At 42.4% G+C, this 25480-nt stretch overlaps 1 long non-coding RNA gene and 1 pseudogene across 1 annotated transcript in view; both read left to right on the top strand.

The window, feature by feature from the left end:
* The first annotated feature begins 7328 nt into the window (after window positions 1-7328).
* The window catches only part of LOC142425543 (uncharacterized), a 349305-nt gene continuing 331153 nt past the window's right edge, over window positions 7329-25480 (top strand). The window contains exon 1 of the long non-coding RNA XR_012779684.1: window positions 7329-7414. This is a non-coding gene — a long non-coding RNA (uncharacterized LOC142425543). The remainder of the gene's footprint in view (window positions 7415-25480) is intronic.
* Window positions 15508-15935, top strand: LOC142425837 (mitochondrial import inner membrane translocase subunit TIM14 pseudogene; annotated as a pseudogene).

Below are 25480 nucleotides of genomic sequence, written 5' to 3'. Positions count from 1 at the left end.
ACTTTTTAATAGCCGACACCGTGTCCTTTGGGCCAGTACCTCACCACTCCATGAAACTATTTATGGTGACCTCTCATTTGGCAGGAAGAGAGTCGCTAAGCATCGGGCCAAGCGTTGACATGGCCCCCAAAGTTAGAGAGGCCGAGAGACTCTGAATGAGAAGGGCTGATTATAGAAGTGGATAAGGAGAAGAAATAAGACGGAGAGGGAAAAAGGCATTTCCTTCTTTCTCCTGCACCGACCCAGTACTTTCTGAGGCTCGCAGGCGCGGTTCCCTGGGAAAGCCATGGGGTGGGGGGAATGAAGCCTTAGACCAGAAGGATAAGGTTGTACCTTGCTGTGTTCCATATTTGTAGCAGATGTTACCCAGGCCATACTGTGACCTTTGGGGACGAGACTGGAAGATCAAGATAACAGACGTGGGCGGAGCTCTTCCCTCTACCAGCGAGTACTACCACTGGGAACAGAATTGCGACACTAATAATTTGCCGTTGAGGTCAGATGGAATAAGAGCAATAGGAAGCTCTCCTCTGAAAGGCTTTTAGACACTTTTCAAAATGAAGGTGTAATATATGATCCTTATGTTTTTTTGTCTTAAAGGGCATATGCTAATTCTTACCCCCACTAAAATGGAAACTTGTAAAAAAAATTAGCTTTTTATTGAAGGAGATGTTTCCTACCAATTAAAGGACATGTATGAAGCGTTCCGAAGGTGGTGTTATATTGAAATCCTGCATTTACTGCACTGCTCTGTTTCTCCTTTTAGAACCGTGGGCCGTATGAATAGGTGGACAGCCAGCGATGGGAATTAGCCAGGGTCCATACTTCACCTTTTATGTATTTCTTAAAGAAAAGGGGAAAATTCCTTCATCTTCACTCTGGAAAAAGCCATACCAGTTGCAATCAAGTCAATTCCTGCCTGCTGATAGCAATCTTGTAAGACAGAGTGGAACTGGCCCCACAACGTTTCAAGGTCATCCAATTTTATGGAAACAAAGTGCTACATCTTTGTCCCATGAGCAGCTAGTGCGTTTGAACCACCAACCTTTCAGTTAGCCTCTGAGAACTTAAAACAATCTTAGTGGTGTATTATTCCCTGTGGACAGGGAAGTAAATGTTTTACTTTAAACTTGGCATCCAAAAGCAGTCTCTATAACACCAAATTATTGAAACTAATAAACACATCGAGAAGAGACTTAGGTATCTTTTCAGTTGTTAGATTTAGTTAATGACTATTCTTTCTTTATATACACTATTTTTGAAATGATGGGAAATGTGGAAATGAAATGACTGATGCGTAACAGCCATTTGGCTAGAACGCAAGCCCTGACTGGTCCACTCACTGGCATGAATCTCCTTTGCCCTCCCATGACCCAACCTCACCTGTCCTGAGCACAGACTGCGGATCATACCTGCCTTGTCCTGAGGCCCTATTCGCAGTGATATCGACAGTCAGGACGTTGTCGTCTCCTCAGGTGCTGTCCCACCTTCCACATGCTTCACCCACAGCTGCTAGAATGTCATGGTCCAGGAAGTGGGTTCTCCCCTGGATATTAGTTAGCCTGTATGCACCGGCTCCCACGGGGATTGTTCAGGAAAGGTCATGTTCTCCTTTCCGCAGCTTCAGTAGCTAACTTAGAAGTCTGAATTTCTACAATGTGAAAGGAAAGAAGGTCGGACAAGGGAGTCTTTGAAAATTGAAAACATCTACAATAAAGAAGTTCCTATAACTGATTGCTGACCATATAGAAGGAAACGGTGTGAAGAAATTTTACAGTAATTCTTGGGTACTATTTCCCATCTAGGGGATGTTGCAATTAGGGAGATAGCATTTTGTAAAAATTTTAAAAGCCATGTGAATACTATTTGATTTCTAGAAGATGAGGAATTTGATAGACTTTCCATTGCCTGTCATGTTCCATAATGGATCTGTCCCATACTAGAAGGATTTGAAATGTTTGCTATGTGAAAGAATTTTGAATCAATATGACTTGGTCATGTTTCCATTATCACTGGATTAAGTGCCACTTCATAGAAATTAAGTCCCAATATATAATTTTGAAAATGTTATTTTTGTTTTTGACATCCGATAAATATGAATTTTAAAATCCAATATGTGTACACTGCTAAACAAATACATGTTTCTTTCATGGGTTTATTTCTAAAAGCATTCAGGTTAGCAATGGTTTTTGTCTACTTCTCTTGTCTGTTCTGCCTACCTGATAAAGAAAAAAAGTTAATCTCAGTGAAAACATTGGAAAGGAATTGAAAGCATTGAAAAGGAATTTTTTTAGAAATTTACTGGACCTATGTAGTGGAAATTCCATTGAATGGTGTTTTCTGACAGCAGTTGTATCAGTTAAGCTGGTACCTAACACTAAGTATTTCAGCGCGTCTTCTCTTTCATGGCCTGAAATGAACTTAGAGTCTAAGACACGCACCAACACCAAGGACGTTGACACTGAAAAGAGACAGGTTGCGCACATGGGAAGCAGAGCTGGGCACACCCATTTCAAAAGGATGGTGTGGCCCCATGTTAAATGCAAGCACAGCAAAGTACACTGTGACAGGGAAACACAGATACCCATATGGAAAGACATAGGCGCACGTGCACACACCCCTTTTAGCCATCTGAGGCTCTTGGGAAAGTGCTCTCTGGCTCTACAGGGTGCGAGGCTTCTTTAGAATTCTTGGGGGGAATCCCTTTGCCTTCAGTAGCTACGGAAAGACTCATTAAGCCTTCTCTATTCTGTCCCAGACCCTGATTTGACTTAGCTGGGTAGCTAAAGCCAAGGCAGTAATGTCTAGGATTCCATTCAGCAGGCTCCCCAATCCCCCCTGCCCTCATACGAACATGTCCTTGGCCCCTTACACGCAGCCTCGCAGGGCAGCTGTCAAAGCACCAACTTGAGCGGCAACAGGGCATGCAGCTTGGTCTTGCGCTTGAGGGTTGATTCTATTCTTCACGTATGATCGGCAGAACTTTAAGGCAGCATGTGCCGATGGCATGTCACGCTGCTCTCTGGTGTGAGGGTGAGGGTGGAGTGAGAAAGTCCCCTACCGTTACCTTCTCTGACCGTGGCAGTTGTTTCCTCAAAAAACAATCCATCGGAAATGCAATTTCATACACCTCTTTACAGTCTCTTCTCGAAGGATACCTTGACTAAGGAGACCTTTGCCTCATTCTCGCTTCCTTCTGTGGATTGTTTTGGCTGGAGTCCTTCTCTGGCAGTGGGGGCAGGGAAGCTTGCGAAGGAAAAGGGCAGCGCGGGACCCAGGCATGCAGGGCCCATGACTTGGCTGCCTTTCATTCTGTGTGTCCGCTGAGCTGTCCTGGTTCTGTTTTGTAATGGGCTCTTCTGTGGCAAGCTGACCTTTTGGCTTGAATAGGTCAAGCTCCCGCTGAGCTCTAATCCTCCGCCTTCCTCACGCCTGTGCCTCCCAAGGGGGCGAGCACCGGCTCTGATGTGACTGGGAGCATGGGGTCTGCTTCCCGGCAGTGGTTGTCTTTTTTGGCCCCGGGAATTAATTGTCAAGGACCACAATCTGAGCTTATGCTGAAGAGGCTCGATGGGGATGTTCTGCTGACATGGTTGAGGGACACCCTCCTTTTTTCAGACACACATTTCAGATTGTGGATTCCTTCGACTTCTTAAGGAGGGAAGGGCCAAATGCCCAGGCCAGATGATGGCTCACCTTGTGTTGGGTATTTGAAAGGGACCGTCGGAGGTTGTCTAGGTGATTTACAAAATCCCCTCTCCCTGTTTCTCTCTTCCATTTAAAACCTGTGTCACTCGTGGTGCTTTATTTTTAACTCTCGTCAAACACACTGCTGTCATGTTTAGTTACATGCTGGACCCAAATTTATTTGAAGATGTTTAACATTGTTTGTCTCTGGGGCTGTTGATTGGTCCAGTGCTCAGGTGGTTTCATCACACTAGCTACATGGCAAAGCTTGCTATGTTCAACATCTTGGTACTTGGTCGATATTTGTTGGTGCAAATTTTAAGATGAATCACTATGATTAAATCTTTGGTTTGTTTCTGGTTTTTAAAAAAAATCATTTTATTGAGGGCTCGTACAACAATCCATCCATCCATCCATTATGTCAAACACATTTGTTGCATCATCATTTTAAAAACATTTTCTTTGGTTTCTTTAAACAGTTTGAGTCAGCCTTTGATTCATTTTATCAGTAAACTAATAAAATTAAGATCACATGTCTCACTTGATGTGACTGAAAATATGACATGTATTAAATCCCAACTAATTAAAAAAATAAAATAAAATGTCAAAAATAACATCACCTGTAACAGTGTGTGAGTATTAAAGAATCCCAAATTCCATTTGTGTAGCAATACCCTATGATAGTGTCTGTTAATTTAATTAATGTTCGTTAAATTTCAAAAGTTGGGTTTTTTTCAATTGAACAAACAGATTAATGGAATATGTCGGTAAATCAGATTAAATGAAAACAATACCTTATTACTTGTTCGGTAATAAGTGCCCATTGTGTCTGTCCCACCAAGTAGCCTTAGAAACTGTCAACTTCTCAGACACAGAACTCTGCGAAATCTACGTAAGCAGCATGTTACCTTTCTGAGGACGATGGGTCTCACTATGGATAGGCCCATTCAATGCCTCTTCAGCCGTCAGTGATAAAGCGAAAGACATGGAGACGAAGCATCCAAATAACTATATTGGCATTGCTCCAGAGTTCTCAGCTGATTGTCTCCACTCTCCAACTGCCAAATACGACAGGATAAAAAGTAGGAGAGAGGAAGTACATATTTAACATCTCTGCAGTTCCCAATAATGCGCTGGGCCCTAGCAGGGCCGGAATGGGCTCCTGTTTAACATATTTATGTTGGTTGTAAAATTAGGGACTGTCATTACAGCCCCACATCACTTGTGTAAGTGCAAAACATATAAATCAAGAGAAGCCCCAGGGTCATAAACATGCCATTGAATAGAAGCGCATGAAACTACTTACAGCTACTTGTGTATTAAGCTAACGTGTCCGGGGATGCTCACTTGGATTCTAGGAGATTTGAAGAACAAAGAGTAACTATGCGCATAGGCTACGTAGATGTGTGTTCCTATGAAGACATGCAAGCCAATGGCTAGCTAATGGGTTCTTTACATAAACTTCTTATTTATTTGCCACCTGCATTTAGAGAAGAGGCTAAGCATTCAGTGGGGCAAAGGTAGGAACAGAAAGGCCCTTCGTGGCCATGCTTGTATCACTCTACCAACACCTTAGAGAAGTCAACCGGTTCTCAGTTTCTAGAAGGCAGGCGAGCCATCTGTGTTTCCTGGGACAGGCCCCTCAACCTGCTAGACCATAAGCATTTCTCTGTACATGTCCGATGATATTTTAGACTCCAATTGTTCCCTCTGAGATACAGTAGATTATTTTGAACTTTGCAACCGGAAGTACTGAAGTGCGCTCCAAGGGTGGACTTCTACTCGGGAACTTTCTGAATCATAATGACTGCCTCAAAACACAGAGTGGACATTTTAAAAGTTTTCCAGCTTCCCCCTTCTCCCTCCCCAAACCTCCCATCGTGCAATCTTAAAAAAAAAAAAAGGCTGCAGATTTTATTCATGTGGGATCATTCGCACCAAGCTACCATAATGTGCAATTAACACTCTAGAAACTGAAAACAGTATTCAGCAAGACAGCTGCATTATCAAAATTGCCAAAGGAGTTTTGAAGGGAGTAATGTGCATGTTAGAATAGGAAATTAATCAGAAACCCATGCGTGCACACACGTCTTAAGTATATCTGAATATTAAACTTTTTAAAATCGATTCCTTTGCTTACATTAAAGCTTAATCTTAGCGTAGGAAAACTGACTTGTCTGTCTTAAAAATATTAGTTGTGTGCTTTACTTCGGAACCAAATGAAAGAGGGTGTAGGGGAGCTCTCTAAGAGCCCTTCCAGTGGAAATCTTCTTTGATAATAATCATTCTTCAATTACACTTCAAAAAATGTTCCATTGGGGGAAAAACAAAAAACACACCCTTTTTCCTTGCCAGCCAGAATGACCCTTCACACCCTGCCGTTTTCAGGGTGCGCTCTGCAGACGTGCAGACGCCTCACTTTGGCACGGCACCATGAGCACCAGCGTATTTATCCCTACTAAGCTGTGGACCAGACTGACGGGCTCAGCGCCTGAAGTGAAACCAAATGATCCCAGCACCCTTGGCTGGAAATGTCTCCTCGACAAACTGAAAGTATTTTTAGAAGTAGGATAAGGGGAGAGGGGCTGCTTTGATTTTCAGTGTGTTATGTCTGTGTTGCGCAGAACATACATTTGAAATAAAGTTTTTAGGGAATGTAAAGTTTACTTGTTACAAATAGATACCACAGCTAAATATGTTCTCTTCGGGGTCCCTATAAACAAAACCAATTTTCTTGACCGTGAGAATTTTTACAAAGAGAGAAAAGAGAGCAAAGGTGTCCAGAAATTTAAAAGCAAATTAGGACCACATAGAAGAAAATTGTAAAGAAGAGGGCCTTGATTTTGCATTAAGTCCACTTGTGTCAAGGGTTGGGAGGCTCTGTGAGTAGAGGAGGAATCTACAGTCGTGGCGTGAGGTTATGCTGGCCAGAGACTGAGTGCTGCTTAGAGGACAGGGCTGCTGTTTGTGCCTCCAGTTAAGGACCCGTCGCCAACCGGCTATAGGGCATGTGGCCAAGAGGTTACCTGAACTTCTCATTGGATTTTAGGAATAGTTACATGTTAATATTCAGTGAAAACATAATCCAGCCACTCTGATATGCTAATGTTGGTCATTAATTAAAGTCTCAATGCAATTTAATTATAGCCAACATACTGTGTTTGTGAAATTTTGAGAAAGTTATTACATTTAATATACCAAAGTTAAAAAAATTAGTAGCCTAAAGGATATGAAAAGTTTTGGTTTCTCTGAGGGAGAAAAATCAACGTGTATATGCTTTAAAATGTCTATATCATGATGTTAGAAAACAGAGTTTTTGAGTTAAGTTTTAAAACAATCTTGTAGGTTGTGATAGATGAAAGTAGAAATGAAAACAATGAGGTTGCTTATCCTTTTTAATGTTTCTAGAAGTTGATATGCTGAGTTGAAAATGTATACTAGGCTTTGGTTTTGCTCAGACAATGCAGTATAAAAATTAGCATTGGGTGGGTTTTTTTTAAATTTCATTGTGAGAGTAACTACTAATATAATTAGAGATAAATTAAGTTGGAAATATGCAATCTGAGCTTCAACTTAATTCTTTTTCCCCTCTTCTCTCCCTTCTCTTTTTCCTCCTTCCCTTGCCTTTGCTTCTTTCTGTTAAGCTATAGGTGCACAGCGAAGGAGAAGCCCCAGCTCACTAGCCATTGAAGTATTTGAAGCACACTTGGGAAGTCACATTTTACAGGTACCTTTAAAAGCAATTTGCTTATAATTCAACCACAAGAACCCATGTGTTTGGTTCATATTTTAAAATGTTTTAATTTGTTCAATTATGGCTTCATTTGTTTCATATTGGATTTGTGAAATGCTTATGAATTCAATGTTTTTTCTTTTTCGAAAGCCATTCCTTGAGAGAATATTAATGAGAGGGGAGGGCAAGTATTGTTTGTGCTGTAATAATTTAGATGACTTGCACTATTTCGTTGATGCGCAGTGTGCAGTAGCTGGCTGTCCGCAGACTGACTGTGTGCGCACCGTGTTTGTCAGTGGACATGTCTGTCTTTAGAGCCACCTATTGTTTTTGGAAGAACAACCTCATGTTGTGAAAGTACCGTGACATTTCTCCATGTTGTCAAGTTTCGATTTTTCTTTTGCTTGAGTGTATGCTTACATGTTCTCTATCTGAATGCTTACCTCCTCAAGGTACAAAGGTTGTCGAGATGAAATTTAAACGTGTACATGTAAATAAAAGGAGACAGGTAATACTAATAGATTTTGCCAATGCATTTCATGGCAATCTAGGTTTTTCCGTTAGAACGGTTGTTTTTCACTCTAGTGATTATTCATCCCAAATGCAGCATCTTTGCTTATTAAAAACTATTTTTCTTAAGAACTTTCCAAATCTTAAGATGTTTCCTTCATCTGAGGATAATGATTCTACCCGGTTTCTGCTTCAAGGACAAATGATGCCTTGGTCTAGCCACCTTTTAGCTACACGATGGCTTCTAAAAGTGCATGGGGATTTTTGAAGGAAAGGCTAATGGAATGGTTCCAACCCCTTTGACGTCCCCTTGTGTGTGAGATGCATCTTGAACCCAGCCTTACAGAAGTAGACACACTTGCACCTGTTAGGCAGTTTACTGGATCTTGAAAATGTGGTTATGTTTTTCTTTTACAAATTTTAAGATAAAAATTTTGAAACTCCAGATTCTTGTCCATTCAGTTTTACAGTGGGTTCTCCGAGGCTTTTTATTTTCTAGGAAAGCATTATTACCAGGTGTGCTCCATCAAAAGAAAAGGAAGTTCCCAGTCAGATCCCAGGGGGTTCCCAAAGCAGGGTTTAGACGGTCAGGATCTCGGAAGACATTGGACGCGCATCTTCTGGGAGGCTGCTCTAGACCACTGAATCAGAATCTTTAGGGTGATGTCCAGTAATTTATGAGTCTTATGAGCTAGTTTAAAGTGAGTTTGGTCTTTTATGAAGTGTAAGCTGTCGCAAATCACTTGTGGAAGTTTAAGTTCTTGAATGATCGTATAATTAAAAACCTGGAAAGCTTTTTTTTAATCTCATATTTCTTTCCCTCAGTATATGTGAACATCCCACAGCAGTGAGCTCTCTTGAAGCAAACCTTGAGAGATACCATTCTATCATGCACATAAAATGTCGAAGTATCTTTGTGTGTAACCTAGGATTTGTTTCAAGAATATAGAAAGGATCATACTTCTTTCTAAATCTTTAAAATTCTACTTTATTTTTTTTGACACCCTGCTTTGTTGAGACTCTGCGTTTTAAGTTTTCTATGAACATTTATATTGTTAGATTCAGGTGTAATTCAGGATCACTTCTGTTTATATTCTGAAACAATGAAAAAATACCTTAAAGAGTAACCCTGTGCTATTAATTTTTGAATTGTGTCTTTATTGATTTTACTTGGCTCTTGATTCTTAGCTTAGGGGTATAAGAATTTAAAAGGAAGACAAAATTTAGGAATCAGACTTGAGTGTAAAACGTTAAGCTCAATATTGGACTGAGGTACAATGTCTGTCCGGAATGTCAATTTAATAGTACGCTGTACCGAGAGCTAAGAAAACGGAGGGAAATGAGCCTGAGAAGCATCTCTCTCTGAAATTGTCACAGCCTCTCCCAGCACCAAACACTAAGATATGACTATACAACTGGATGTCATTTGGAGTAGAACAGGCAGACTGGTGAAAGGCCAAAACTTGATTCTACAGGAGGCAAGGGGTCTTGGTAAAGTTTAGTTTCAAAAAGCACATTTCCTAAAAGAATTATTAATGCCCTTTTTATTTTTGAAAAGTCCGTTCACTAAAAGGGTTAGATACATTCTACATTGCTGCATAGTATGAAAAATAAGGAGAAATAGATGAGAGTTGAACAGCGAGAAAAAATCAACTTCCTGCAAGGAAATTTCCAAATACAGCTGTCCACATTTGGAATATGTCCAAAGTCACTGGCTTTATTAGTGTGTGTGCAGCATTGCTCTGAGATGAAGTGGCTTGATGGCACTGGGGTTTTGTTTGTTTGTTTGGGTTAGGGTATATTTGAAGATAAACTTCGAAGAATGTTAAGTGAAAAAGTAAGTGTGATTCGACTAGGTAATCTTCAAATTGCCATGGAAACGAAAACGTCTTGCCTTGAGTCTGTAACCAATGGTTTCATAGCCAGGGCACGTATGCCTTCTCTTACTTATGGACAGTTACGCTTCCAAAGCCTGGGGAGTTACACAAAAACGGAGGAGGATCACAGGAGGGTCGTCACCTAGCCAAGGAGCCACATAACTTAGCCATCTCGGCCAAGGCTGCTCTCACCTTGTACCTAGATATTTGCTACTGCCAGACAGACATCATTCGTGTGCAAAATAGTCTGACAGTAGATTTTTTTACTGTTGTAAATGCTAAATTTAAGATAATAAGATTGTAAGAGAGTAGGTTTATATTCTTCTCAAAAGGAAATACTGGAAATGTGGTTAGCAAGGGAAAGAGAAGCAGTAGAAATACGGAGGGCCACCCCAGGGTATCTAATTAGTATCTAATAAGTTGCCTTGCCTCCTCCGAGAGGAGCCCTCCAACTCACAGCACTCTGCCGAAGCTACCTTCAGCAACACCTCAGTTGTCTGCAAGGATCATGGGATTCCCATATTCGCTTTGGTGAGGGGCTGCGGTTGCCCCGAGTTGAGAGTTGAGGACCTAGAACTAGAATCTTCCGGCCCTTTTCCCCACCCCCACTTTCCCCTTCTGTCACTTGCCATGGTTTTCCTAAAAGTCCATAAGCAGGTAGGCATGGTTTCTGAGCCCATATTTGATAGTCATCTAGGAAAGCAAGTTTCAGATACCTACAGAACAAATTGCACTCTGCTGGGCACACAACTGCTGGCCCTGAGAGCCCGGGGAGGGTGAGCAATCAGAAGGCCTCTTAATGCGAAGTCTTCCCACAAATCAAGTGCTCGGGGCTGCAGAGGAGAAATGTTCTAAGATTGCCGTCAGGCTTCAAAGAAGACTTCTCGACAGTTTTGAAGGATGAATACGTTTATTAGGCAAAGAAAATGGATGACTATGCCTAGCAGAGAGAACATCGGTGTGAAAGCACGGGGAGATCATCATTGGCCCTGTTTATGGATTCGAAAGACTCTTGACTTGACGGCTGCTCTGGATGTCCAGGGGAACACAGAGGGGCTGAGCCAGAATAGTGACAGGAGGCATGTTGTGGCGAACCCAGGGCCACACAGGGACCTTTGGACGCTCTTCGGTGACCTGCACCGGGCTCATGGAGAAGACTTTTACACAGGAGAGTGACAAGAGAAGGGTGGGCGGGTGGGCTCCCCCCCTTTTTTTCTAAAGTTAACATAATAAGCCATATGTCGTATGTCTTTGAGGATGTGATGTAAAAGAGACCATTTACAAGACAACAGTCCAGGAAAGAAAATAAACATGTCCTCCAAGATAGAGGCTCTGTGATTGGAGGCACAAGTGTGACACTGAAATGGAATACCTGGCACGTGACTGTTAATTATGTACGAAAAACTAGGGGAGTGACAGGAGTGAATATTGAGCGCTAGGTTTCCATATGGCTAACTAGCTGTCTGATGATACATAACATTCAAATAGGTGAACAGACGCGTTGAAATAGCTCCGTTAAAATGAGCTAAGCAGTGGGAAACTTGGATCAGATCATCCTAAGTAAGAGCAAGGCTAGGGTTGAAAGAAAATAGGATAATCGCTAATCACTGGTGTATAGATGAGTATTTCCTGTCAAGTCCTGAGTGGAAAACCATGTTAAAAATGTAGAGCAAAGAGATGTGGGTGGGGAAGGAGCATCCCTGGGCACATCACCATTTCAGAGACAAACAGAAGATTGGGAAGCGAGTAATCAGAGGGGAAGAAGAGAAACAAAAGGATAGGCTTTGATCAAAGGGAGGAATGTTAATATGTCAAGGTTATTAAGATAAACCAGTGGAGGGAGCGGATGGGAGGACCTGTAGGGAGTGACCACGGCCAAGGTAACTGAGAGGAATTACTGAAACCAGAATGAAGGCTGAACATGGTAGTGGGACAGGAGGAAAGTGTAAGGAAATAGAGGAAAGGAGTAGGAGGCAAAGGGCATACATAGAAGCCTAAATACAGACATGTACATATGTAAATATATGATTATGGGGGAAATAGACCTATGTGCACATATTTATAGGTTCAGTAGTAGAGTCGCAGGTGGACATTGGGCCTCCATGTGTTCATTCCCTTAATACAAAAGCACTTTGCTCGCTAACCAGTCATTCCGTGATACCCACCTTCCTGACATGATCACTGAAGACAGACGTGTGCATAAGCAAATGTGATGAAGAAAGCTGATGGTGCTCAGCTATCAAAATATATAGCATCTGGGGTCTTAAAGGGTTGAAGGTGAATAAGTGGCCATCTAGCTCACAAATAACAAATCTCACAGAAAAGGGATCAGGTAGAAGACACCAAAGAACAAAAACCATCATTGTGTGATCACATTCCCCATATAAACGCTGAAGACGAATGTGTGCATGGTAATGTGGTGAAGAAGGCTGATGGTGCCTGGCTATCGAGAGGTGTAGCGTCTGGCATCTTAAAGGCTTGAAAGTAAACAAGTGGCCATCTAGCCCAGAAGCAACAAAGCCCACATGGAAGCAGCACATCAACATGTGTGATCTTGAAGGGCCGAGGGGACCAGGTTTCAAGCACCAAAGGCAGGGGGGAAAATCATATCATCATGAATGAAGGGAGCACGTGATAGGGGACCCAATGTCCATATTTAGACAACTGGACATCCCTTGCAGAGGGGTAGTGGGGAGGAGATGAGTCATTCAGGGTTCAGTGTAGCAATAATGAAACTCAACACCTTCCTCTAGTTCTGAAACGCTTCCTCCCCGCCACTATCATGACCCCAATTCTACCTTGCAAACCAGGCTAGACGAGAGGATGCACAGTGGTGCAGTTGGGATCTGGAAACACAGGGCATCTAGGGAATATTAACCCCTCAGGACCAGTGGTGAGAGTGGCGATACTGGAAGGGAAGTTTGGATAGAAAGGGGGAACTGATCACAAGGATCTACATATAACCTCCTCCCTGGAGGATGGGCAACAGAAACGTGGGTGAAGGGAAATGCAGGGCAGTGTAAAGGAAGATAAAATAATAATTTATAAATTATCAGGGGTTCATGAGGGAGGGGGGAGCGGGGAGAGAGGGGGAGGGGAAGGAAAATTGGGAGCTGATTCCAGGAGCCCAAGAGGAAAGCGAGTTTTGAGAATGATGAGGACAACGAATGTATAAATATTTTACACAATTGATTTATGTATGGATTGTGATAAGAGTTGTATGAGCCCCAATGAAATGATTTTTAAAAAAGATAAGCCCTTGGACGGTCTATACTTGGGAGATGCAGAAGGGGTTGTTAGAGGTCCTTTAGACGCAGCTGCAGTGAAGTGCCGGGCACAGAAGAAGAGTTTGAAGTGTGACAGAGCAAAGAAGGGTGTGGATGCTGGCGGGGAAGGATACACAGGAGACGTGAAGATAGCGTCCTCGAGGGGCATTTTTGCTTTTACTACAAAAGGGTATGTTTACATATTGGGGTTCTCATGGGAACACGCATTTTGTGTGTATTGGAACAAAGATGGAAAACTAACTCTATTGGCCAATTATATGCTCTTTAGCAACCAGCTTTTAAAAAAGTCAATAGCTAGTGGTTATGTCTGTAATAAGGAAGAATAGGCTGTCATTGTTGTTAATGGCCAAGCCATGTTTGTGGCTGTAAATGTTCCATAGGTTATTTAACCAGTTCTATGCCATTGGGTAGTTTGATTATATCAATGCGTTTGCTTATTAATGCAAATATCGTGTGATATGTGCCTGTGTGTGTGTTTAAATTAGAACAGTTTAGTCATTTGATTTGAGATTACACTAACTGGATCTTTGTTATGTAATCAATTTCATGTATGGCCCTAAATTCCCTTCTTATATCACTGTTGATGCTCACATGGTTTGATACAACTTAAAACTGAGTAAACTGACTTAAGACACTTAAATGACAAGTTCAGTGACCAGTTGGGACTTAAATCCAGGATACTAACAAGATCATGCCACTTTCCCAAGAAGAGGGGTGTTTTTAAAGACAGTGGCAATAAAAGGAAAGAATTAAGTCGTTTATGTTTAGAACTCATATTCTTAAAGGACAGATTGCTTCTGAAAGGTAAACGAGAGGTCCCTTTGGAATACCTGGGTACGATTCAAGAAATGCCTGTGACTTCAAAGATTCCCTTCTACCTACATGTGTATTCATGTTTCACTGACGTTCATGGGAAGTACCCTGCAATCAAAGAATTGCAGTGAGGGATGAGGGTATTTTGCTGTTTGCTCGTGATTGCTCAGATCTTTGGTTGTGTCCACCCTGTGGGTTTTAGTATACAGATTCAGTTCTCATGTCATATATATATATCTCCTAAGCGATTAGATATATATCTATATCATCTATATATCTATTCTCCTAGGAAATTAAGAAATCCTGGTGTGGGATCCCCTCAAATTTGACTTCTTGGCTACTGAGAGGAGGCAAACAAACGTAAGCTAATGGTTGTTTGTATATAGTCAGGGCCACTGTCAGGCTTAGCATCTGCTGCACAACCGTGGCGCTGCCTTGTGAACCCGCGCGCAGCTGCAACCAGGCCTCAGACCCAATGAACCGGTGGCAGTTTCAGGCGTGCAGTTCAGGGAAGGGCATCTTCTGTCGCGGAGTTGAGACTCAGGGGTGTCTGTCTTGCAGCTGCAAGGTGATGAAATATACGTACTTCTATTGAGGCTGAGTCGAGGCATTTTACTTCACTATGTTCTCATGGGCTTGTCTTGATCAGCGGAAGAGCAGGGGGTCAGCAGGCCAAGATTGGCAAGTGCACTGAGGGAATTGCTGCTCAGTAGCAATGCGCGCACTTGAGCACACGTCACTGTGTGGCCTCGTTCCTGGATAGAGGACTTTGACTAAGCACACCCGCTTGCTCAGAGCACCCACTTTCCCTTTCACGGGTTCCTTAATAAGAGGAGATAGGAATGGAATTTATTTTTAGTTTCCCAATTTTAGCAACCAGGAAGAGAATTCACATTCTACTTTACCAGATTTCATGAAACACAAAATGGTAACAAGAGTCCTCTTCGGAACACATGCAGTTAAATAGCGAGCACCTGTCCTTTAGGTGTCACTGTTATGAATGGATTATCTTAATTATTTGCATGCCCTTAGCAGAAGGGCTTACCTTTTTTATTCAGTAAATAATGCTTATATAGTTATTATAGAAAATTATAGTATTGTATATGCATACTCCCCAGCAATGCTGCTTCTTTCACCTCATATCACAGGTGTTAAAACAATCAGATCAAACCTGATACATGGATGATTTTGAAGATTTATTTTTATACTTGACCTCTGTAAATTATGGTGAAATATACAGGAGAGGAATGTATACATTTTTTTCTGATATGGTGTAATGCATGGTTTTATTGATAGCAATCAAATACTTATAATGTAATTGAAGGATAGGATTTCTCCTTGGTGACCCAGTGGGTACACATCAGATAGCTGACCGCAAGGCCAGCAGTTTGAAACCACCAGCTGCTCTGCAGGAGAAACGTGTGCTTTCTACTCCCACAAACAGTTCCAGTCTTGGAAACTGACAGGCACAGTCCACCCTGTCCTATAGAGTCACCGTGAGTCAGCGTCAACTCGATGGCAACGCTTTTAGAAAAGAAAGAAAATTTTGTATTGAATGAACATAATCATAAGAAGTACCGCTCCTGGGGACTTGTCGCTTTCTGGTAGAGACGAGGGGCAGGCGGCTCGGGCCCCGGGGCTGGCATGAGCCGCGCGCCCAGCGGGGGCAGCGCAGCCGACGCGGAGCCATGGCCGTTATGTTTTGCAAGCCATGAAGCATGTGGAGCCTCAAGTAAAACAAGTTTTCCAAAGTCTACCAAAATCTGCCTTCCGCAGTGGCTATTACCGAGGTGGATTTGAACCCAAAATGACTAAACGAGAGGCAGCATTAATTCTGGGTGTAAGTCCTACTGCCAATAAAGGAAAAATAAGAGATGCTCATCGACGAATTATGCTCTTAAATCACCCAGATAAGGGAGGATCTCCGTACATAGCAGCCAAAATCAACGAAGCTAAAGATTTTCTAGAAGGCCAAGCTTAAAAATGAAGTAAATGTGTGATGAATTTTGAAGTACCTATTAGTTTATATGAGTTGACTTTTTATAATAAAATGCCTCAAAGCTTTGGTTTTAAAAAAAAAAAAAAAAAGAATTACCGCTCCTATATTTCACCACGACTTACAGAAGCCAAGGATAAAAATAACTCTGAGAAGTCTTCCATCACTCAGGTCTGATCTGACTGCTGTAACACCTGTGCTGCGAGGTGAATAGAAGCAGCGTTAGTGGGGAGCATGCAGATCCAATGTCATACATGAATGAAACGGGGATGCACTTTATTACTTAAACTTAGTTTCGGAAGAATGAAAACAATATTTGGTGGGAAATGTTCAAAAAGGAGGTAATATTGTCAGAAGTGTGTTACCCATGTGTTGCTGTTGAGTTTATCTCACGTGGGTCCTCCTAGATCTGTGCCATTGACCCTACGTTATTCCTTGCCACTAACGGGGTTTTGCATTACTCTGAGACTATGCCAGCCCTGAACTGGGAGAGAATTCCCCGGGCCAGTCTTTTGTGGGAGACCAAGACCACGAGAAAACTCCAAAAACAGCCTCAAATTGTTGCTGCTCTTCACTGGGGTCACGTAGACCCTAGCTCAGCGTCAGCCGTCTGGACAACAGAGTGGAGCCCTGTCTGAACTTCTTTGACTGGGATGGACGAGCAAAGCCTGTCCAGAATGGCGGTGGGAATCCCTGTGTGCCCCACCACGACTGGAAAGATGATAATTTTCCAAAGATCATAGAGAAACAGTTGTATGGCTACCTTTGAGTAATACGATTTTATTTATAGGTCCGGATGAAGTGATTAAGGTCTCAGGAGCCTACAGGGCTAGTTCTGTTTGTTTTTACAGGGTTGCTATGAGTTGGAATTGACTTGCTGCAGTGAATTTGGGTTGTTTTGTTGTTCCTGTTTATTAAGGTAGTAAGCAGGAGGATAAAGCTCCCTGCCATTGAGTTTGTAGAGGAGGACACAGTAGAGCTGCCGTTGTGGGTTTCTGAGGCTGTAACTCTTTAAGGAAGCAGACAGGCTCAACTTCCCCCATTGGGTGGCTGGTGAGTTTCAGCCATTCACCTTGGGGACTAATAGCCCAACACTTAATGCAGTACACCAGCAGAAGAAAGTTAAGATACACTTGTTTTTGCTTGTTAACCAGTTTAGTTTTTGTTTGGTTTTTTACTTGTTCGCCAAAGTGGTCAATGAGTATTTTGTGACTGAGACTGGCATCTGTGAAATGTCAGATTTCAATAAATGTGCGTTCTCTATCTGCACACCTTCAACCATGGGCTACCAGGAGAGAGTCGTGTCTCAAATAAGAGACTATTTTACAGAAGCTTTTATAGATCAGGTTTCAAAAAAATCAGGTCAGGATTTGCATTTACATTTCCACATTTCTATTATCAATTACATTTTGAAAATTAAGTGCATGCAGTTGAATTATAACTATTTGGTTTACATTCCATTTTGGTCCTGTGGAATCATTATTAGACAAATGAGAACATAGAAGTTTTATATCAGAAATACTTTAAAATTTGTGCTTGATTTAATGAAGCAAAAATGAATCGTATTGTCTGCCATTTTACATTTTCATTATTGTTCAAGTGTTTCAAGACACAGTCTTGCTCTAGCATCTGAGACTGAGCCAATTGTAGAAGCCTAGGTTGAAAATTCTATAGAGAAAACAGAAGAAGCTGATCAGAAAAAGGAACTACTTTTCTAAGTGTGAAGAATGGGGATAAAAGCAAAACCAAACCTGCCATTAATTCCTATTTATAGAGGCTCTATAGGACTGAATAGGACTGCCCAGTAAGATTTTCAAGAGTTCACAGGCGAGCATCAGAATTTTTCCCCTGGTTACGTGACTGGAGGGCTGGAATCATCCATCTTTTGATTAGCGGGTCTCAACCTATGGTTCATGACCAAGCGCTTAAGCACTTCCCCCGACCCCTGCTACATCTACAGTGATCCAGGTCGCACGTCTTCTCAGTTTCCAAAAGACAAGGCTCCCTACTGCACTGCAGACCTCTGGAGCAGGAGAAGTAAATATATCCAAAATAGCCCAAGGGCTGAGGAATGCTAAGGACAAGTTATTACTGTATTAATATTCCGCCTAGCCAGGTCTGCTTTCCCTTTACACTTGATGAGAGTATTTCCAAATGACAAGTGAGTGGTATCTCCCAGCTCAGTTCCTGTTTGACAGACAATTTGGAATTCCACGTTTTCATTCATTTCACTGGAACTTTCCAGTAGAAAAGACAATCTTTCCAGAAAAGTTGCATCCTCTAACTTACTCCCGATGGCTCTTACTGGCAAAGTAGGAACCTGCTGGACATCTCTGCTCTGATAAAATTTAAATTATTTTAAATAATAGAAGCATTTTGAAAGAGTTTAACTGTGATAAAGAACGCAAGGAAAGGTGAGTGACCCTATAATCTCCTTATGCTCCAGAATGGTAAGAAAATGCAAAACTAAATATAGAAAAAGAGAAAGTTAGGGAATATATTTGCATATGCAAATTAGCTTAATTGATACTGCTTGCTTCTACAGGGATTTTTCATTACAAACTGGAGTGCTACATTGTTCAGCTCATATTGAGTAATTTAGTAACTAATGAGACCAGTTTGCACTAATTTGCATATGATAAATGAGCTTAATTGCAGTAAATAACTTGGAGGCATAATTACTTAATTTTCCTGTGTTGCACGGCTTTTAAGTTCACGTATGAACAACTCAAGATAATTTTGCATATTTAAATTAGTTGCTTTAAAATTTTCTTGAATAAAAAAAGCACACCTTATCAATTGAGCTGTAAAACAATTGAATGTAAGGCTTACGGTAATTTTGTGTGAAGAGAAAAGGAAAAAGCAAAATTCCCTGTGTCTGTGTCCTCTCCCACATCCATGCTTTAAATAAGATCTCAGCATCGACATTTAGAAAAGGTTTTTAATGGTGAAAGTTAATCCATATTTTCTATTAGTAATGGATCTGAGTTCAAAGATAAATCTGTGTAGGCATGGATTGAACTTCTGAAGCAAAGTTTATCAAAGATGCACTGTGCTCACGATCTGACTTGGCAAACTAATATCGAGCGAAGTCGTCAATGGGCGCGCTCACTTGCAATGTGCACTGCATCTCAGCTGCCGGATTTTAATGAAGTATACATCGCTCTACCCCAAGCCTGTACTTTCCTTCGAGATGAACATTGCACACTTACAGAATGGCTGTCATCAGGGAATCCCAGTGTGGTTTGCCAAGAATTATCTCACCGTCTTCACTGTAGTTCCAGAATGTATGTTTTATCAAAATAGTCATTCCCTAAATTGAATGCCCGAATCTCACCAAGGTGGAAGGATTACCATTACTGCGCAATACCGCATTGCCTCAGATCTTTATTCGTGGGGAAAGTAAAACTTCGTAACCAAAATGAACTTCTTCGGCCATATAGAGATCATGTTCCATGACTGAGTCAGAGAACACGTTTTACAGCTGGGCAAGCATACAACCTGCCGTTCAAAGGAAAGCGCCAGCCCCTGCTGCCTGGTCTCCCTGGGTAAGCACGAGGGAAGGAAGAGGGCTCTTCACGTGGCACAGCCAGAAGAATAACTGGTGATGCCACGTTGTTGCTGAAAAGCTCAAACCCCGCTCGATACACGGTAAGCTATCCCTATTGCCTACAGGAATAGACCGTCGCTGATGTTCAAAGTGCAAAAATGGCATCCTTCGCCAGAAATAAATGAATTAATGGATGACTTACTTATCCTTATGCCACAGAGTCCTGTGAACTCCAGTACAAGGGCCTCATGTCACCTCTGTGTCCCCACCCAGTCTTCCTCCACCGCCCCTGACATCCCTCCATGTGGGATAGGCTGAGGCATGCACATGAGGAGTAAAGGTGTGGATATCTAATCGACCTGAGTTCCCTTTCCTGACCTACTGGCTTCATTGTGGACATCTGTAATTGTCTCCTGCCCTCTGTCAGCCTCAGTTAGGCCACCTTCAAAATGGAGAAAAGAGGTTTCCTGGTAGGTATAACCTGAGAGTTGGGTGAGCTCGCATACAGTGTTTAGAACAGAAGGTGGTGAGTCAAACACACTGAATTAGTTAATACCCAGTTTCCCCTTTTCTATATGTTGGCCCGAGAATGCTGACATTAAAAAAAAAATGTTAATGTTCATAAAACCAAAATACAACTCTGGGAAGTATTAGAAAATGAGAGAAAAAAACTAAAGCATTCTTATTGAACCAATAGTTTATTTGCTGAAACAAATCTCAGTTTTGACAGTTTAAAGATAGGATATCAGGTACCAGAAAGTGAGGTGTGATTGCTTTCAAGAACAGAGGCACATTATCGATAACATTTAAAGGCGGGATCATCAGATACGTATTTTCGTCGAGTACTGCATAAATGGTCTGTTTATATTAATAGGATTTCTGTTTGATAGGATAAGCCAATGCACAGTGAACACTTTAAATGTGGAAGTAGGAACGTTTTTACTGTTAGAGTGAAATTTTTCCTCATAAAAACACAAAAGCCGCTGTTACTGTGTTCTCCCTAGTTGTCTAGAGCACTAGGGAAAGTTCAGCTTCGGAAGGCACTTCAGAATCTCTTTGGGGCCTCATTGTAACACGTTGTCACTCTTCCCATCCTACTGGAAAATCTCAGCCACTCGCAACCCCCTTAGGAAAATGGAAATGCCCACCCTTCCCAAGTCTTGGTGGCTGAAAGCTCAAGCGGTCCACTGACCGTCGCTGTAAACTGGAGGGAGACACGGAAGCCCACACACAGTGCTCATGCACACTGCACAAGAGCCGTCCTCCGCCATGCTAGAAAGGGTGCTCCCAACCTCACGATCCGAACTTCCCAGAAGGACTTTGGGGGGATTGTGTGTACATAGGCAGAAACCCTGGTTGGGCTCCATGATGGTGCTTTAGGGCCCCTGGGAAGCTGTTCATGTTGGTATTAGATTCTCCAGCAGTCTTGGCCAGCAACCTACTTCTTTAAAAATTACCTACTGAAAACCCGATAGAGTACCATTCCATTGTGACACCTGAGGCTGCCATAAGTCAATGTCGACTCGGTGACAAAAGGCTCTTTGGTGTGTGTGTGTGTGTGTGTGTGTGTGTGTGTGTGTGTGTGTGTGTGTGTGTGTGTGTTTGTGAGTGTGTGTGAGTGTGTGTGAGTGTGTGTGAGTGTGTGTGTGTGAGTGTGTGTGTGTGTGTCAAAATTAGCCAGATGGATACAAGTCCGGGGCGTGGGGGGGCGGTGAGAGTGATATATGCAGGTAGAGATTAGATGTAGAGATAGAGACAGAGAGATCCACTGGAAGTTAGCATGCCAGGTATGTCTTCAGGAATGGGCTAGAGTACCTGCTCAGGTTGGAGAGAGAGCTATGGAGTTTGGTCTTGTGGCTGAAACTACTGCTGGAAATGAAGGAGGACTTTCCAGTCTCAATATCAATACACCAGGTGGTCAGAATATGAAAGGAGAGAGAAAAAGACTAAATCTAAAAAGGCACATCAGTTGAGTAAGTATTCACTGCATGCCCAGTCCGTGTTAGAGACTGGAGAAGACGCTGGGCGCACGTTAGAGACTGGAGAAGACGCTGGGTCCACAGGAGTCGTGGTTTGGTCTCTTGGCACCTATATGACCGAGTGCAGCCAGCCAGTAAGAAAACAGCCCAAGATGCTTCAGTGTAAGACTAATAGTTTGAGCTGTTTATCCCTAGTAGGAACCTCTGCTCTTGTTTCGTCATGTAGACTGAAGCAATGTGTTTAAATTCTCTGAACCCCAGTTGCCTCATACATGAAGTTGAAATGGTAACTATTCTTTCCTCACAGGCTAATTGTGAGAGTTAAATGAGGTAATATACACTGTACTGGCACATTAGCACTCCGTGAAACTTGACTCTGATGGAGTTGGTACCCCCAGAGTCAGTGGGGAAAAGGTAATCCAGCCTGGGACTGGTCTCTTAGCACCTCCTGTACCCACAAACTTGGAATTATAGCAGTATGCCCCTCACCCACCGTCCAGCCCCTTTGAAGTGGCTGTTCATGGCTCTCTGTGGGAGCAGTCAGAGAGCGTCCCCTCAGTGGTGCCAGGCTATTCTCCAGTCTCTGGAATTTCACAAACCTTTCAGATGCTGCTGAAGATGGGGGGGGATGAAACCGGGGGGTGGGGATGGAAGCAGGGTGCATGTCTTTCCAAACAAAGCTGATCACAGACACCTGTGAGCATCTTACAGTAGCTGTATTGTGCAAAACACAGGAAAGTCTGGCTTAGAGGAATTTGGACCAAAATTATTTAGAGAGATTAAATCTCAAAACACAGTAAGCGCTAAATGAACATGTACTTGAGCACTTACTGCAATGTCACAGCTAGAGTGTGCGGCCCTGGCTCTTTAAAGATAGGTTGCTACAAGTGAACCTTCCCAGGAACTCTGTGGGTATGTGTGTACGTATGAGAGAGGGGTGGGGAGGAGGAGGAGAGTTTCACTATTTTTTGTTTCAACTGCATGAAAGAGTAAATAAGCATGGACAGTCCAAAACAGGTGTTCCTCCCCCATCACTGGGTCTCTTGGCCTTCTGTAGCTCAACTCTAATATGCTTGTCATCCTCATCTTCTGAAAGTAGTTGTGCAAGGAGCCCCTGATGTCCATTGGGAGCTGGCAGAGCCCATCATGGTGGATCCGTTTGTTGCACATGGATTTCTCCTCCGCTTGATCTGGGTAGGGCTATAGCCAATCACAGACCATAGCACCAGCAACAAGCGGGCATCCTAGGGCTGCCAGTAGTGGTTATAGGGAGTTTCCACAGTCCCACCGTTGAACTGCAGATGTGCTCCTGTGGGCCAGCCGAGGATTGGGTCAAATGCTCTCAGTCACCCAGGCTACAGCTCTTTTCATTCATGTCTGCTAGCTCCTTGTGGAGAGTCACTTCCCAGACACCTGCTAATTCAGGGTCCAGTGATTTACGATTGAGAGGTAAGGGGTTCACAGGATACTATGTTATTGTGTGACAACAGACAACAGAATACAATAAGATTTCAGAAACTTTGGCTTTTCCTGTGTTGGAAAAAAGAAACACAACAAAACATTTGTTGGGGGGGAGGGAGATATTATTATGAACACTTACTATTCTGGATAAATAAAATGTATAGCTAATGGATTAACCACACAGAAAAGCCTGGTCAAATTCCCCAGAGGCCAGAGTAGTGCTGAAGGAATTGGCAGGTCAGTGCATTTCTCTCCCTCATTTTTAAAGAAATAAAAATGTGGGTGACCCAGGAGGCCACCAGAAAATGCCCTTTGAAATATTCTACTCTAGAACTTCATTTTAGGATGAGACAATGTTTTAGTAAATTTAATCTCTTGTCTAGAGATTAGACCAAGAGTAGAATTGACCTAAAGAGACAGCACATTCTTTTTTCTGTAAGTAGGAAGTCTGCGGATTCTCCATAAATACAAAGGCAAATGATAATATCAGTGACTATTTTAATTGCATCTTTAATCCATAAGGATAGTTCAATGACATTTTAAATTATACTTTTAGAATTGTAGTCACATAGGAGATAAAACTCAGTAACTATTTAATAATGCATAGTAAGATCAACTGTATCCTCTCTTGAGATCACATTTAGGTGGCCTGAATGTAAAAGCCCAATCCAAATTTTAGACAGCATTTAATCTTCTGGAAAACAGTGTTGGCTCATTCCAAATATCACGTACCACCTCTGGTCCTTTGAGTTGGGTACCTATTATTTCTGCTGGATTACTAGCTTTACTGGATTTATAGCTAAGTATATATATATATATATAGATATATAGATAGATAGATAGATATCATATACACACATGTACATGCATGCACAGGAACTGAATTGTGGTAGATCTAATTATTTCTGTACTGGAAGCTTGCTAATCAGTTCGGGGAATATATATGACAGATTGGTAACTAATTGTTAATCATTTAACCTGGCTTTATTGGAGAATCCAATATATTCAGTCTGTTTTGGGTGTGTTTATGTGTGTGTGTTGGGGGCGGGGGGGATGTAAGGCTATGTCCTCTCTATTTAGGATAGCCAGAGAGGCCACATGTCCTGCCTTGAATTAGTAGAACAACTCTGTCAACTCTATTTTCATCTGAAAGTTTTTAATTTAACTGAGATGGGACAGTGCTGCCGGGGACTGCAGTGGAAACAGTGCAGGCTCTGTGCCTGGTCTGACGCGCCCGCCCCGCCCCCCCCGCCCCCCCCCCCCCCCGCACACACACACACTAGGGCGAAATAGGAAGGGAAACAGGGAACATAACAGCAGCAATGGGAGCAAAGCAACAAAGTCCCCTGAGGAATCCCGAAAACAGACTTCAGACTCGGGGGCAGGACTTGGCACCTCATCAGATTCGATCAGAAAATATTAAGGGCCAGCAGACAGATTTGGAACTATTTATAGGCTCTTTAATTTTTTTAATTTTTTCTCATGTCTATGTAAGATAGGCAAAATAAATAATCCTGAGGAGAAAACAACAGGAGCAAAGGTTCCCCGGGGAAATGGGAGAAGCAGGAGGTGGGGGAAAGACGGGGGTGGGGAGGGAGGTGGGAAGAGGAAGCCAACAAATGAAGTGACAAGGGAACAACAAGAGATCTAAAATTGATGGCAAGGAGGGTATAGAATGCCCAGTATGGTTTGATCACATGCAATGTAGTTGAGGGGAATTACTGAAAACCGAATGTAGGTCAAACATTGACAGTGGGGTAGGAGAAAAGTAAAAGGAAATAGAGGAAAGAACTAGGAGGCAAAAGACATTTATAGAGGTCTAACTATAGGCACACACACGCACACACACACACACACACACATATATATATGTTAATCTATAATGATAAGGATATAGGTGTATGTACATATATTTAAATTTTAAGCATCAAGGTAGCAGACAGATATTGGGCCTCTACTCAAGTCCTCCCTCAATGCAAGGAACACTTTGTTCTGATAACCTGGTGCTCTGTGATGTTCACCTTCCTGACAAAATTGCTGAAGTCAAAATGGGTACATAAGCAAATGTGAAGAAACTGATGTTGCCCAGCTATTAGAAGACACTGGTGCATATGGGAGCTGGAGGCACAGGGAATCCATGGTGGACGATACCTTCAGGACCAGGGTTGTGAGGGGCGATGCTGGGAGAGTGGAGGGTCAGTGGGTTGGAAAGGGGAACTGATTACAAGGATCCACATGTGACCTCCTCCCTGGGAGACGGACGGCAGAGAAGGGGGGGAAGGGAGACTCCAGATAGGGCAAGATATGACAAAATAACAATCTGTAAATTATCAAGGGCACATGAGGGAGGGGGGAACGGGGAGGGAGGGGAAAAAAAAAGAGGACCTGATGCAAAGGGCTTAAGAGGAGATCAAATGCTTTGAAAATGATTAGGGCAAAGAATGTACGGATGTGCTTTATACAATTGATGTATGTATATGTATGGATTGTGATAAGAGTTGTATGAGCCCCTAATAAAATGTTTAAAAAATGAAAAAAAGAAGATACAGCATCTGGAGTTTCAAAGGCTTGAAGGTAAACAAGCGGC

The sequence above is a fragment of the Tenrec ecaudatus genome, chromosome 14 (assembly GCF_050624435.1).
Source record: "Tenrec ecaudatus isolate mTenEca1 chromosome 14, mTenEca1.hap1, whole genome shotgun sequence".
In the NCBI taxonomy this organism is placed as follows: Eukaryota; Metazoa; Chordata; class Mammalia; order Afrosoricida; family Tenrecidae; genus Tenrec; species Tenrec ecaudatus.
Note: the sequence above shows the minus strand (reverse complement) of the source record. Positions and strands in the feature narration are given on the sequence as shown.